Raw genomic sequence first — 15,440 nt, forward strand, 5'->3', positions numbered from 1 at the left:
AATCAAGCTAAAATGCAGAGAATGATGATTGCACACCAGGAAGCAATGGCACAAGTAACTCAATAGCTACAAGAAAGTCAAATATTGGCCGCCGCCGACTTCAAAGAATCACATAGGCTCAGGGAACCGCCAGACGTGTGCAAGAGGAAGCAACAAGGCACTTCGAGGAGCTGGATGCTACTACGAGAATGATCAAAGAAACAGCTATATCAGACCTCCTCAACACCAAGGACTCCTGTATTGGCCGCCGCCGACTTCAAAGAATCACATAGGCTCAGGGAACCGCCAGACGTGTGCAAGAGGAAGCAACAAGGCACTTCGAGGAGCTGGATGCTACTACGAGAATGGTCAAAGAAACAGCTATATCAGACCTCCTCAACACCAAGGACTCCTGTATATAAGAATTGGAATGAAAATTGGTCATACAAGACCGAAGTCAAAGACAAGAGCCTATAGATGAAATGCGCCTACTACTTGAGCGAGCCTAGAGATAGGTCAGTTTGCCAGTAACTCCTCGGGCCCCTCCTCAAACTCTTACTCTTTTTTTGTCTACACTAGCCCTCGCATTTCTTCAATATGATATAAATCTATCTAAAGACCTATGCCAAGGAGAACTGACACCACTCATTAAGAAAAATACTAAACGTGATGTTGATCCCACAATCATTATGGGAATTTTTTGAGGGGATGTAGTATTAACTAATCCATAGGATATTTACTTTTATCCCTTGCACCCTATTGTGCTAAACCTTTGTAGTTGGTGTTAGGTGCTCCAAAACTCTAAAATCCTGGACAAAAAAGTCAAAAAATTAAACCTATTTGTTCCAGAGGATATTCCTGAAACACCGGCCAACTACGAGGTGGTAGCACAGAGTTATTAATGGATTATAAGCCATGGGTGGCTGGAAGTATACAATACTCACTAGCACTTAAAATTATGCGAATCTTCCTTATATCACCCTTTTGGTATTCTAAAACTATACCATAATATCTACAAACATTTAGAATCCATGTTAACCAATGTCCTCTACACTTTTGATAAAAACACATATTGAATATCCTAACATAAGTTTTGAGTATATCAGTGAGGTCCAAGATTTTAAGGAACTCCACAAACCTAGCCACCCACCCTCTAGCGGTTAGGAAGAGACATCCAGTTCATCATCTAACCCTACGTACCCCGTGTATTCTAATGTAGCCAGCAAATTACTTAATCCGTATCCTAATGCTCTGCCTACTAACAAGTCTCAAGCAGACTGAATTTTTTTCTACTCTCTCGAGGAGGTACCAGCACACTTGACCCATCTCCCCACGGCAACCTCAGGAGGTACGTCTTACTCTCCCACAAGACACCCTTAAAGCTTTTACTGATGATACTATTCTAGATTCCTTGTCTGGTGCAGAGTATGAAGGATTCATAAGAGCTGGTAATCCACTACTAAAGCCAAAACTGATGTTCAAGGTGTTAATGCAAATAACACCATTTGAGCCAACTCGAAGGATTCTACCAGTCCCTCCCCAGATGGGTAAAAGGTTTGGGTGCTCAGGGGGTCAGGGGGCATCTAGCCCTCAGAATGGATCTGGCTCTCTTTCTAGTGACCCCCTACAAAATGTGTCACCATATGCCATGAATATTAGCTACACTAATGATGCCATCATCCATCAACATGGATCGGACACCTGTAGTGATATCTCTTGCTTGGGATGGGAGCACTTCATGCCAACAGAGAATATCCCAGATGGGTAAAAAGGTCGGGGTGCTCGGGGTTAGGGGCGTCTAGCCCTTAGAATGGATCTGGCTCTCTTTCTAGTGACCCCCTGAGTGCGGCGAGGGGCCCAAAGGGTCACATGCCTGTTGAATCTCTCATGGCAAAAGATCAACCATCTCCTTCAGTTGGATGTGCTAGGGCTTAACACAAGTTGGTCATGGGTGTCCCCACCAGCACTCACCACAAAACTTGAGTTTTATGGAGAGGCGTTTTTGAGACATGGGTTCATTGAGGGGACAAGGGTACTTACAGATGCACGTCACATGCTATGTAGATAGCAATTGGCCAATTGAAGGTATCTTCTCATCACCTTAGGGTTGATTCTAGCAGAGCTAAGGGTGTCACATGAGATGTACATATATGTACAGAGGACAAGGAGCACTATTTTTTTAGTTGCCCACCCTACCATGAGATCGGAGGAAGATTTTGGGATGGATTCAGTCCCCTCTCACATGTCATGTAGTATGAGGACCAGAGATGTTTAGGCATGTAAATACAAGAGCTTCACCATCACAAAGAGGTCATGCTGAGGCAGCAATTCCAGAGAAAGAGCTAGCAAGACACTGCTCAGACCTCCATTACAGATTGCACATCTGTTCACTTTAGAGGCCTACTCAAATGTCACACCAACAAGGCTACTATCTAGTATATTTCAAATAAGGCTAAATATCTCATGATTATTTTTCTTATCACATGTGTGCGCGGTGAATGAGCATGCAAACGCCAATCTTTTAACAAGGCTGTTTTCACACCGTGACTCTTCTTCATTGGATATGAGCTAATGATCCTCTGATTTGATTGAGGCACTGACGCACATGTATTTTTTGTGGCTGTGTGTGAGTGAGTGAGTGAGTGAGTGAGTGAGTGAGTGAGTGAGTGAGTGAATGAGAGAGCCGGAGACACATTTACTACTGGACCCTGAGAGAATGGTGAAGATGCAGCCACATTGAATTTGCTAAGGACTTTGAGGAATAAACTAAACAACGCTTGTGTGTCAAGTCAATTCTAACTCTCTCTATGTCTTCTGCAAGTAGATTCTGAGTGAAGCACACTACCATATTCGTGTGAGAGTATGTCTCCAAAGAAGGCAAAGACAAGTCCAAGAAAGAACTTTAAGAGAAACCCATTAAGAAATCAACCTCCAAGCCTAGCTCCAGCTCCACTTGACCCTCAAGAAGCCTTGACCTCCCAAGGTCAACTTTGGTACATTATGGAAATTCTACATGACAGCAGAAGAGTTCAAGGAGGTACATGGTTGGCAAGAGGGGGGAGTTTAGTCCACAGGGTTTAAAGCTTCTAAGCATTTTGGATGAGGACTGGCTTTTTGTTTTCACATGCCCAAAGCCGGAAGCAGGCAACAAATTAAAGTTCTATTGGGTGAAGCAAGAGTTGTATACAAAGCGAATGGTCCTTCATGTCAAGGTGTACCAAGAAATGCCACCCAACAGGGATCTCTCCATGTGGTTTGCCAAGGGATTTGTTTGGAAAAAATGCAATTCTGCGTTTCTTGCTACTAACAATTGCAACAAGGATAACTACAAGGTGAATTAGGCTCACAAAGCGGAAGCCATTATGCATGCATGTGAGCCAAAGGGTGAGCTTGACGCAAAGAAGAGGAGGTTCTACTAGTTGTTCTCTTCATCTGCTTCTAAAATGTTTTAGTCTAACAATGTTGCAATGAAAATTTGGTCGGGCAAGGAAAATAATGCATGGTGGTTATGATAATGAAGGGAAGCAAGCATTGCATGCTGTGGAGCAAAAATTAGCAGAGCGCATCATGCAATTGAAGGCCATGCTTGATGAATGGCAGGTTGTTGCTATTGAGGAGGTTGTCTATAGCCTCCATAAAGTAGAGGGTGCAATGGAGAAGAGAGAGGATCTCCTAGCCTTCAGTAAGAAGTTTGAAGCCATCTTTGCAACCATGGTATCCTTGTCCAATGATCCAAGTTCAGCTATGATCAGGAAGAACCTATCCAAACTAAGCAACATGGAAGACATTAAATCATCATGTGAGGCCTTGGAGAATGCAAAGGGACATCACTCACATTTACTTGTAGCCTTCTTTTAAAACTTTGTTCCATCTTCTAGGAGAGTAGCAGAGCTTTGTGTTGTCCATTATTATGAAACATCCATTTTGCAGCTCTTCAAGGAAAATACTTCATACTAGTAGTGCTGCTAAGTAGCAGAGTTGCTATAGTTAATAATAGGTAAGTTGCTATATAGTTGTGCTTCCTAAATTTTAGCAACTATATAGTAATGGGAGAAGTTCCCTTTTTTCATGTTTACTTTATTTCTTTATAGTGTTTATGAATCCATGTTGCATCCTCTGAAAGTGGTATAGCGGCTTTCTATGCTATATAGCAATAGCACTTTGTTCTATATATTGTTGATAAAATTGGGTTGCATTCTATGGAGAAGCTTTAGCTATTTTTTGCTATATAGTAGTACTTTATTCTTTATAATTTTTATAACACTATGCTAAAATCCATGAGAGTGCTATACTTTGCTTCTTTATAGTGTTTGTAACATCGGGCTACTACATTCTATAAAAGAGTGCTATATAGTTCTTTTTAAGCTATATAGCAAAATCTAGTTCTACTATATAGTAGACCTTGCTGGAGTCTACTATATAGTAAACTTTTTGTAGTCCATGATATAGCAATCTCTGCCACTATATAGTAGAGATACAATGTGTAGGCTTGTAATGATGAACTGCTATATTCTCATACTTATTTAGCACTCATGTGATGTATAGCTTTCCAAGTGTTATGCAACACAATAGAATACATCAATTTGCAATGCTATATACAAGAGTCATACTTATTTAGCACTCATGTGATGTATAGCTTTCCAAGTGTTATGCAACACAATAGAATACATCAATTTGCAATGCTATATACAAGAGTCATTTATGCTACTGGATACAATGTTAGTCTCTTGCCTTCATTAATATGTGTGCAAGCTGCATTAAAAATGACCGAGGAAGATTATAAAGGTGCACTAGTAGGGCAAGGTTTGATTGCTACTATGCTAGTCAAGGCTCCACATATGGTTTCTCCATATCCACTAGCCATCCCTAATGTTTGCAATGATGTTAATATTACATCGACATGTGGGAGATGTGGATTTGGCTTCATGATGGTGAGAGATTTTTTTCAGCTCCCACACTAGCTACAACTACCTAGCAATGGAGGAAGGCAAGATGAGATCAGGTATACAAGGCACCACCCCCAAACACCAAACAAAACAAACCCACAAATTGAAAGTCTTTGTTATGGGCTACCACACCTCCAAGAGGGAACTCAATGCATTCACCTAAGGGAAGAGCAATAGAACACAATTGTCGTAGGGCACTTACTAATGCTTTGAACTTGAGTCCCTTGAGGCCTCCAAGCTCACTTGAGAAGCTCCACCTCCACGCTATCACCGTAGAGTCGCTCGCACCATAACATAAGGCAATCACTCTCTCTCACTCTCCAACACAAGCATGTAACACATACAAGCATAGAAGAGGCACAAGTGCTAATTCTCTCTCTCAATCTCTCTCAAGAAACAAAGAAGAGCTCTCAATAGCACAAAGGAGGATTGTGTCTATTCATTATATGAGAAAATGCCTTATATACAATTGGCCCTTGTTCACACTTGGGAGGCCAAAACTTACTTAACTATGGCCTTGGGTGGCCAATATCTCATAATGTACAAATTTTATAGTGCCTTTGCATGACACTTATTAATGTCCTCAATTGGAGGAGCATACTTGTTAATCCAAAATGGGATTAACATCCCCCCCTACTTGATGTAGGTTCTGTCCTCAAAACTTGTTACCAAGGTCGAAAGACCTAGTCGCCGAACTCGTGAGTGACGGTAGAAGTTACGATGTGATTGAGGCTTTTTAGGGTTCTTCTGAATGCTGTGTGTGATCTCCGGAACCCAATGTCGACCATGTCCTTGAATGTGACATGCATGTAGGTAGGAAGACACCTTAGGCGATGATAGTACAACATTATGCCTCTGTCAAAGGGACCTTGACTCATGTCAAATTGTAGCTGCTCAGCATCATACCCATCATATTGTTCCTTGGGTTGATCGATCAAGACCACGAGCAATTTTAAGAATCTAACACTGGCCACCATTGCTGTGTCCGGAATACAGCGCCATGCCTGTATCCAATATTTAGCATCTACTTTCTTTATTCCCTTATGTCTGTAAATATAGCTGGCATGAGGATTGGGAAGTTATAACAGACATGTGAATCCTGATGCTTGGCCTCTTGAAATTCCAAAGGTGTCCATCTCCTCTTCTTCCTCCACATGCAGAAGCAATAACTGATCATAAATGTTACCATTCTGATTTCCAATAGGTCCGCCAATTGTGGATTGACTAACTTGGTGTGCCGTGCCACATTAGACCACAAGGTGCCCTCTCCAGCCAAAGGTAGCAGTTCTTCTAATTCCAGGCGAGGTGCTCCAAGAGGGTACAATACATGCCCACTTCCTTAGTCAACACAAAGTAGTCAACACAAAGTTGTAAAACTACATTAAGTCTAGCACTTTTATGTTGGAGCTCCCAAACTAACATGTTTGGGCCAATCCCTAGACATTTCTTTAAAGAGAAAAACGTTTCCAAAAAAATACATCATGGACAGCCATCCCCTGGACGATGGTACATTCATGTACCATCCCCATTTGGTGATACTCCATCTGCATCCATAAACAAATATGGCATCACATGAATTTGATCATCATAATCATTTGAATCCCAGTTGACTGGCCACAATCTTTGGAAGTAGTATTTAAGCCTCCAACAATTGCCCTTCCTTTTGTGCAAAGTACCATCTAAGTCTTTTAAGTGATAATAACCTAAAGGGAGACCCACAAAGAGATAAGTCTCAAGTAACTAATGGGTCATTATAGTAGAAACTCTAGAGGGAGAGAAGATGTTTTTGGTACCTACAGCTTAGATATATCATAAATGAATGTATTAATGCACCAGCATGAACATATCATGAATGGATGTTTCAATGCACCACCATCCTGGGACATATCATGAATGATTGTCCCAATGCATGTTATGGCTCACCCTAACCCCCCTCAAAACACATCCAACAAGAGATTACCTCGTGAACCACAACTGTCATGAGGATATTTCCAATGGACAAGCTTGTAATCCTTGAGGTCTCCAAGATCTACAACTCCTTGAGAAGAAATTTCACTGCTCCTCTGCCCGCGAGCATTGTCACACCGCCACGTTGCTCTATGTGTACTCGTCCCTCCTCTCAACTCACTTCACTCACACACACACACACACTAGGATGCATTAGAGAGAGAGAGATTAGCAAGAGCAAGAGCAAGACTCTATTGCACAATGGGAGAGTCATTTGTATTATGAGAGATATTCACTTATATACACGGCCATAAGTGTTCACACTCACTTAAATTGTGGTCGGCTGGGCACTTTAGGCTCATAAGAGGCCTAATGTTATTACAATGACTACTCTCAGAATATATCCATGAAGTACATCACTTGAGACTTCATCCTACCTTACTACCACATGCTTTTGAAGCAAAAATTGCCATAAGTATTACATAGGACAATTACGGGCGCCCGCCTAAGTTGTAGATTTGGACACCATTGCTTCATATCTTGAATGTATGACCTTTTGGTGTATCCAACTTGACTCCTTGATATAAGATACTAATAGTATCTCTTGCGAACCCTAGGAATGAGTTAACATTCCCCCCTTCCTGATGCCTATTGCGTCCTTGTTGTGATCGCGTTGAAGACCTTTGTGTGGGGAGAATTGGCAAGCTTTGTTGATGGCTTTTGATGTTGAGTGACATTAATTGGTGGTTGCTCCTCCAGAAGGAATAAGAAGGGATAGTTAGTAAATGAATAGGTTAGAGGTTAGCAAAAATTCCTAATGGGGTGGGCAGCAGGTGGGATTATTTCCTAGTGATTGCATTTTTATATTTTTGTGAGTTGGTTTTGTTTTTATATATATATATTTTTTGCTCACTTTGTTTTTGGCAATAATAAGCAGAGTTATACATGTGATTTATGTTAGTTGGGAAACTAAGAGATATTAGTAATGGGTGAGAACAGAAGGAAGGATCCGAAGGAACGTAGACAAAATCATTCGAACGAGATTGTGATTCTCAGTTCCTCATTTGATTCATTGAAGCGACATTCATTCCTTGAAGAATTTGGTTTCAATGATGTCCCTTTTTGTGGTAGGACTTGTTCCTACATGCTTCCTCCCATGTTTTTTTTAATGCTTTTATGTATATTTAAGTGCTCGAATAAAGCAGATATACATGAAGTACAATAATTGAGTCGCATAGACTCTTATTGAGCTACTCTTGTTGAAGTAGCCACTTATTGGCGAGGCATGAAAGAATTACGTAAACTTGTGAGGCTTAGATAGATGTCTTCAGAAAGGATTAGATATCATTGTGTTGTGAAGATTCTAGCTTCGCTTGGAGAGGTTTGTAATTTGAAGAAAAGTTCCAAGCGATGGGTTATACTATTGACCAAGCTTTCACCAACCATGGCCCCCCATCCAAAGAAGTACTTGGAAAGTTGTCGATGATAAGGCCTTGGTGCAAATTTCCTCCAGTGCATAAGTATGGATATGTACTCATGGAGCTGCTATATAAACTTAGCCAAAAGAATAGTAAACTATAAGCTTAACAAAAATGTATTGGCTATTGAAGATTGTGGGGAGATGCTTGTGATATTCTACCATTTTTAGGTAGGCCATGTGTGTGACTCCCTTGTGTTTGTGTGTGTGTGTTTTTTTGGCTACCACCTTACGAGCAACAGGTTCTTGTGTTTACTCTCCTTCTTGAGAGAACAGGTTCTTATGTCCACCGCATAGCTTCTGTACTCATGCTTCTCAGAGGGGTGAAAAGAGCATTGTGAGTTTATCTTTGATGTGCTAATAAGTCTTCGTTTGCAAATGTGGGAATTGATTCTTGAATTTGTGGTTCAAGTGTTGTCGAGGCGGTAGATATAGGTTCTGGTTGTTACCATTGGGGTTAATTGAACATGCAAGCTCTTGTGTAGGTGCTGAATGCACGAGAGGGGTTGAGTGGTTTGCATAGTGTTGCTTGGGCCTCCATTCTTGTCGAATCTTCAGTGAATCTATTGGGGTTGAAGTCAGTGGTGAGGCCATCATCACTTTGTTCAATTTTGGCAACCATATGAAGGTATTACCATCATAATACCTTTGTTGTTGAAGCACGTGCACATGCACCCATGTTTGATGAACATTATAAATTGGTGGGCTAATGATTTTGTTTCTAAGGTTTTTTTCTTTGTGCAAGCTTAGGGGACTTTTTGATGCACTTGGGAATCCAAGCTTTGGTATTTCCTTGGTAATACCCTTGTGATTGCAGTAAGCATTTTGGTACCCACAGTTGTTGAGATGTTGGAGTTCTTTGAGAGGAACTCGCATAGGCTTTTGTGGACGATGTTGTGGAGTACTTTTATTTTTCCTTGGCCTCTGATTTTTGCGTTGAGGAAGAAGATTTGATGATCGAGGCACCCAAATCAGATTGGTGCCTTTGTAGTAGCCTTGAGCTACAAGTAACTCCTTTTCCACCCACATTTTGATACCATTAAGATATCTTGATCTTAGCTATCTTAGTGGGGTTTTCTTTGTGGATGAAGTGGAAGGTTTTGGGCCCTCCTTGATGTTGGTTTGGCAGCACTGAGGTTACAGATTTGAGACTCATTGGCATTGTTGACAATGAGGCTAGAGTCTCTTGTGGAGTGGTTGTTCAATGATGATGTTGATGTCTTTGAGCATGCAACCTTCTCCTCTGGTGAGGGTGGTGGTTGAAGAGGCATGGGATCCGAGGATTTTCCTATGATTTCCTTATTAGAGATAGATGGTTGTGCTTGGGGAACTTCTTCAGGAATAGTTGTTGATGATTGCGAGGTTGTGGCATTGGACTTTGTTGGTGAGGATGGAATATAAGAATATGGCACAACAGAAAGAGATAGCAAGACAAAGCACAATAGACACTGCAATAGATACACAATGGAAAGAATTTAAAATTCTAATTATACCAAAGAGGTACAAGTGAAGGTGTTGTCCACCCGTGCACTCTCAAGCAGAGCTTAGATGGCGATCTAGACAGACTCTGAATGGAGTATGTATGAAGTATAGAAGGGGGTGGATACTCACAAGCATTGGATACCTTAGCTCATGGAAACCATGTCCATATATAGTACTGTAGGCGGTGTGGTAGATGTGTATACAACAAGGGCGGTTACACTGCATAGACACGGTCACCCCGCGTATCAAGAACACGGCCCACTGACCACCACCACCCACTAATGATGGACATGGTATATCTGAGAGAATATTCTAGGAAATATTCCTCGTCATAACATCACCTCGGGGGCTCCCGCACTTGTACCCCTGACCATCTCCTAACCATCATCAGTGGTCACAATAATGACCCCATCGACATCTGAGTCAGGGTTCCCACCACTAAAGACATGCACCCTGGCTACTCATAATAGGGGCCTAACAAATGTGCATCATACATCAAAGTGAGATGCATGCTGAGAGGCGGGCATTGAGTGTATACTAACACCCCCCTCAATGTCCACACGAAGATGAACTAGGTTTTTGGCCCAACGCCAAGTCGATGAAGATGCCGAGAGAGCTAGTCCTTCCCAAGAGCCTTGGTGAAGATGTTGATGCAGTTTTGCTCTGTAGATAAATACTCCAGCTCCATTATATCATCCTCTATCAGTGCCCACACATAATGATACTTCGTGTGCGAGCATGAAACACAGGGTTCTTGGAGATAGCCATGCAACTCTGATTGTTGCACCTCAAGACTGTAGCCTCCCTAATGTGAAATCCCATGTCAACCAAGATTCTCCTTAGCCATACTGCCTCACATGCAACAAAGCAATCTGCCTTATACTCAGCCTCTGTGGTGGAAGAAAGTGCCACTATAGGCTACTTTTTGTTGGTTCAAGAGAAAGCTTCAAAACCAAGCAAAAAATAATATCCAAAAACTGATTTCCTAGAATCACAATCTCTTGCCCAATCTGAGTCACAATAACCTGTCAGAGTGTAACCCATGCTATAAGTGATGCCATACTCAAGAGTACCTCTGATGTACCTAAGTACCCTCATCCCTTCCTTCTAACAATGACTCTCTCGTGGTTTGTTGGAAAACTTGCTCAATATACCAACTGTGAAGCTGATATGAAGTCTAGTGTTAGTGAGAAAAATCAAACTCCACACCAACTTCCTGTACTTCCTGATGTCAACAAGTGATGAAGAATCCTCAAAAAGCTTCATGTTCACTTCCATTGGCATAGACACAGGCTTGTAGTTTGTCATCCCAAATGCTTTGAGAATCTCCCAAGCATACTTTTGCTGGTGAAATGAAGATTTTACCTCACTCTTGCCAGACCTCAATCCCTAAACCAGAAATGTATAAGATGGAAGTTTGTCATCTCAAACTCATAGCAGCTCAACATATCCATTGTCTTCTAGATCATCTCTTCATTATCACCTGAAATGTTTAAGTCATCTACATACAAGACAACCAAAACAATATTTCCATGCCTTTTTATAACATATAAGTTAGCATCAAAAGCACTTCTTATAAACCCAATCTTTTTGAAAAATTGGTCTATCCTATGATACCATGCCCTTAGGGCCTATTTTAGCCCGTACAATGCCTTCTTCAACCTGCAAACTTTGTTTTCTGATCTGGGCATCTCAAAACCTACTAGTGGCTGAGCTACATATACCTCCTCCTTGAGATGGCCATTCAAAAATGTTGATTTGACATCTATGTGTGACAGACTAGCCACTTTTTGTGATGAGTAGCCAGGGCAATTACTGCCCTGATAGTTGTCATACGAGTTGTGGGAGCAAAGGTTTCATCAAAGTCAAAACTCTCTACCTGTGCAAATCCCTGTGCAACCACCCTATCTTTGTATTTTTCAAGTGAGCCATCAGCTTTCCAAACCCATTTGGTACCAATTACCTTTCTGTTGTTTGGTGGTCGGTCAACTAGCTCCCAAGTGTTGTTCTTTATGATGTTGTCATACTCAGACTGCATCGCGGCTTTCCACTTTGGATTTGCTAAGGCTTCATCCAAGGTGGCTGACTTTTTCACTGTTCCCATTATATCAGCAAATCAAGGCCATATTGACAATGAGATCAAATGCTCCTCTATTCTCCTTGATTTACGTTGTCCATCTGCTGAAGATTCCAGCTTCTTAGGTATTGGATTACGCTCATCAAAGAGCTATTGTGTCCACTTTGGAAGTGGCTTTCCTTGTGGTGCAGTAGCAAAGGAGGTTGTTGTGATGTGTGAGAGTCTTCATCCTCTGAAAACTCCTCCTCCTTGAGAGGAAATCTGACTGGTGGGTTGGTGGGCTCATGGTGGACTATTTCTTCGATTGATGATAGAGCGGTCGGACCTCCTTCCTCCATTGAGTGTGGCTATTCTGCAACTACCACATCTTGGCTGGCCACAATCATCTTTGCCTCATAGAGCCGATATGCCTTCGACTCTTGACTATATCCAAGAAAGATACATTTCTTGCTTTTGGCATCTAGCTTGGTCTTGGATGCATTTGGAATATGCACATAACATTCACAGCCAAATGTTCTGAAATGAGAATTTGAAGGTTTTTTACCAGAGTAGGCCTCTTGAGGTGTAACATCCTTGAGGGTAGCTCCGATTGAGGACATAAACTACTATGTTAACTGCTTCAGCCCAAAATGTATTGGGCAAACCCTTTGCCTTCATCATGCATCGAGCCATCTCCATGACAGTTCGATTGCGGCATTCTACAATACCATTTTGCTAAGGTGTGTGAGCAGTGATGAAGAGTTGGCACTTGATGCCATTCTCCTTGCAATAGCTGTCAAATTTTGTTGAAAGAAATTCTCCTCCTCAATCTGTACGAAACTTCTTCACCTTCTTTCCTATCTCATTTTCCACAAGCTTATGCCACTGTTTGAACTTGCCAAAAAGCTTCAACCTTATCCCGAAGGAAATAAACCCACATCTTCCTATTGTAATCGTCGACTAATAGCATAAAGTAAGAAGATCCCCCTAATTCAGAAGTAGACATTTTACCACAAAGATCAGCATGTACCAGCTTTAGAGGAGTCTTTGCCCGATTGCTGCTTTCCTCTGGAAATGTCTTACATTGTTGCTTTCCCATCATACAAGCTTCACATGGTTCCTGCAATTCTGAAAATGCAGGCAAATTAGGTACCATAGCCTTTTTATGCATCTCCTTTAGCATGGCAAATCCATTGTGACCAAATCGCTCATGCCAAAGCTTGCTTGTGCTCTTATCTATAGACACTGTAAGGGCACTCAACTCGTAGAGATTGATATGCCTTAATCCTTTGCCAACTACCTTGCCAATAGCATCTAGAATTTTGTGACCAAATCCATTGTGACCAAATCGCTCATGCCAAAGCTTGCTTGTGCTCTTATCTATAGACATTGTAAGGGCACTCAACTCGTAGAGATTGATGTGCCTTAATCCTTTGCCAACTACCTTGCCAATAGCATCTAGAATTTTTGCCTCAGTTTTCTTGAAGCACACTTCAAGCCCATGATCTATCATCACAAATAACTGATAGTAGATTTCTCTTTATCTAGGGTATATATAGAGTACATTTGATAACTTTTTCTCTTCACCTGTAGTTGCCACAAAAGATATGGTTCCAGACCTTTCGACTGGATATTTAGCATTATTCCCAAAACAACAATATTGATGGGTTCCTGTAGAGGCTTCCAGGAACTATACCAGCCCTTCTTACTGGTCATGTGCCGGGATGCTCCACTATCCAAAATCCATGAATCATCAATTGGAGCTTGAGCAGATGAACATACCTCTTCAATGGCGACCCAAAGTTCAAGCTCAATCTCCACATGGTTGATTGACTCTTTTCCCTTCCATGAAGACTTCAAGGTGCCATTCTTCTCGTTAGCTTGTTTCTTTATAGTCTTTGACAGTGTGACCCTTCTTGTCACAGTAGTAACACCTCCCTTAAAACTTCTTCTTCTTTGGATTCTTCTTCTTCTCATCAGAAGATGTCGTGTCTTTGCCTTTAGCATTGGCCGTAGTGGTGCAATCAAGTATGGACAACTTGCATTGATACCTAAAAAACCTCAATGTAGAGTATCAACACCATCTGACATGTGTACATATCAATTTTTTAAAACCCCTTTCTCTGTTTTGGGAAAAACCAGAAAAACCAAAAAACAGTAGTAAAATGGCTCTAATTTCTTCAATATTTGTCCAAATTGAGCAACCAGGCATTCATTAGCTTAGCAATAGTATCCATCAACTCCATGTAAGAGGAATTTGTCCAATTGTATAAGACCAAAGATTAATTGCTCAATTAAAATGCTCTGTTTCTCTGCAGCCAGTGGATAGCCTATTTAATCAGCTCATTCCCAGCTCAATTAGGCATAATTCATCAAACCAACCATGTAGCCCTCTTCTCAACTATGTGTAGCAACCAATTGCTAAAGCAATTGTGAAATATACCAAGCAACCAATGAGAATTTGATCTCCTCGCTTCAAAATGAACACAAACTGCCATGTTTTCTCTGTGCTGGCTGCGCCGCCTGCATTTGAGGGATTTGGGAAGGTTTGAAGTGACAATTGATGAGGTATACAACTCCCCAACACACTTGGGTAGGTGTGCAACTAGTCAATGGTTGGATTTTTGCCAAAAACACACTCCAAATGCTTCAATTTTTGACTCCTTTTTCTCTGTTTTGTGAGAGCTCAAAAACCAGAGTTTTTCACTCAATCAAATGCATGTAAATTGCTCCAAAATTTTTTTAAGGCTTGCATAGGGGTTTCCAATACATCCCTCTTTGTCAAATACATGTGTCTTTTGCCAGAATCACTTCTATTTCACCATACATCAGTGTTTCCAAGCTTTAATGGAAAGCTTCTAAAAACCAGAATGTCTCTTTGCTTTGATTTGCTTTGATTTGCTTTGTTTTTGCCTGTATCACCTGCAATCCGCTCAAGGATGTGCTCTCAGATCTGATAGTATTTGGTGTGCTCCAAGCTTCACAGCTCCAATGGCAAAGCTTCTTCTCCCTCTTCACTCACTCACTCATAAACCCTAATAAACAGCACAAGGCTCTGATACCATGTTGAAAGAACGGTAGAGGGGGAGGAGACACACACACAGGAGCAAACCCTAATGTATATTGCAAACCCTAACCATAGAGGGAAGCCATCTCCACTCTCACACAAAGCATATTGCCATAATCCAAAATACACACAACACTATGAGTTGTGTCCACACTCTACAAACCCTAGCTAATGTCCACACACTATGACCAGCTAGACACGCGGTCATTTATGTCTCACACATGTTCCTACCTAACATGCCAGCACATAGCATAGTTGGCTAACACTGACATCGAGCTTGAATCTCAACAGGATCTCCATCAAAACCCTTCTTAGCAATATCAACATGTAGCTTTTGAACACTGTCAAGAAGCCCTATGCTCCCACAATCTCTCAAGCTGCAAGAAAATGTCAAAGCAGTCACAAACACACCCTCCAATTTCATTTGTTACAAATGGCTTAATGCTTTCTTACCCATACCATTCTTAGCATACCTTGCAAGAAGTG

The sequence above is a fragment of the Cibotium barometz genome, chromosome 42 (genome assembly GCF_041138505.1).
Source record: "Cibotium barometz isolate CiBa-2024 chromosome 42, ASM4113850v1, whole genome shotgun sequence".
Classification (NCBI taxonomy): Eukaryota; Viridiplantae; Streptophyta; class Polypodiopsida; order Cyatheales; family Cibotiaceae; genus Cibotium; species Cibotium barometz.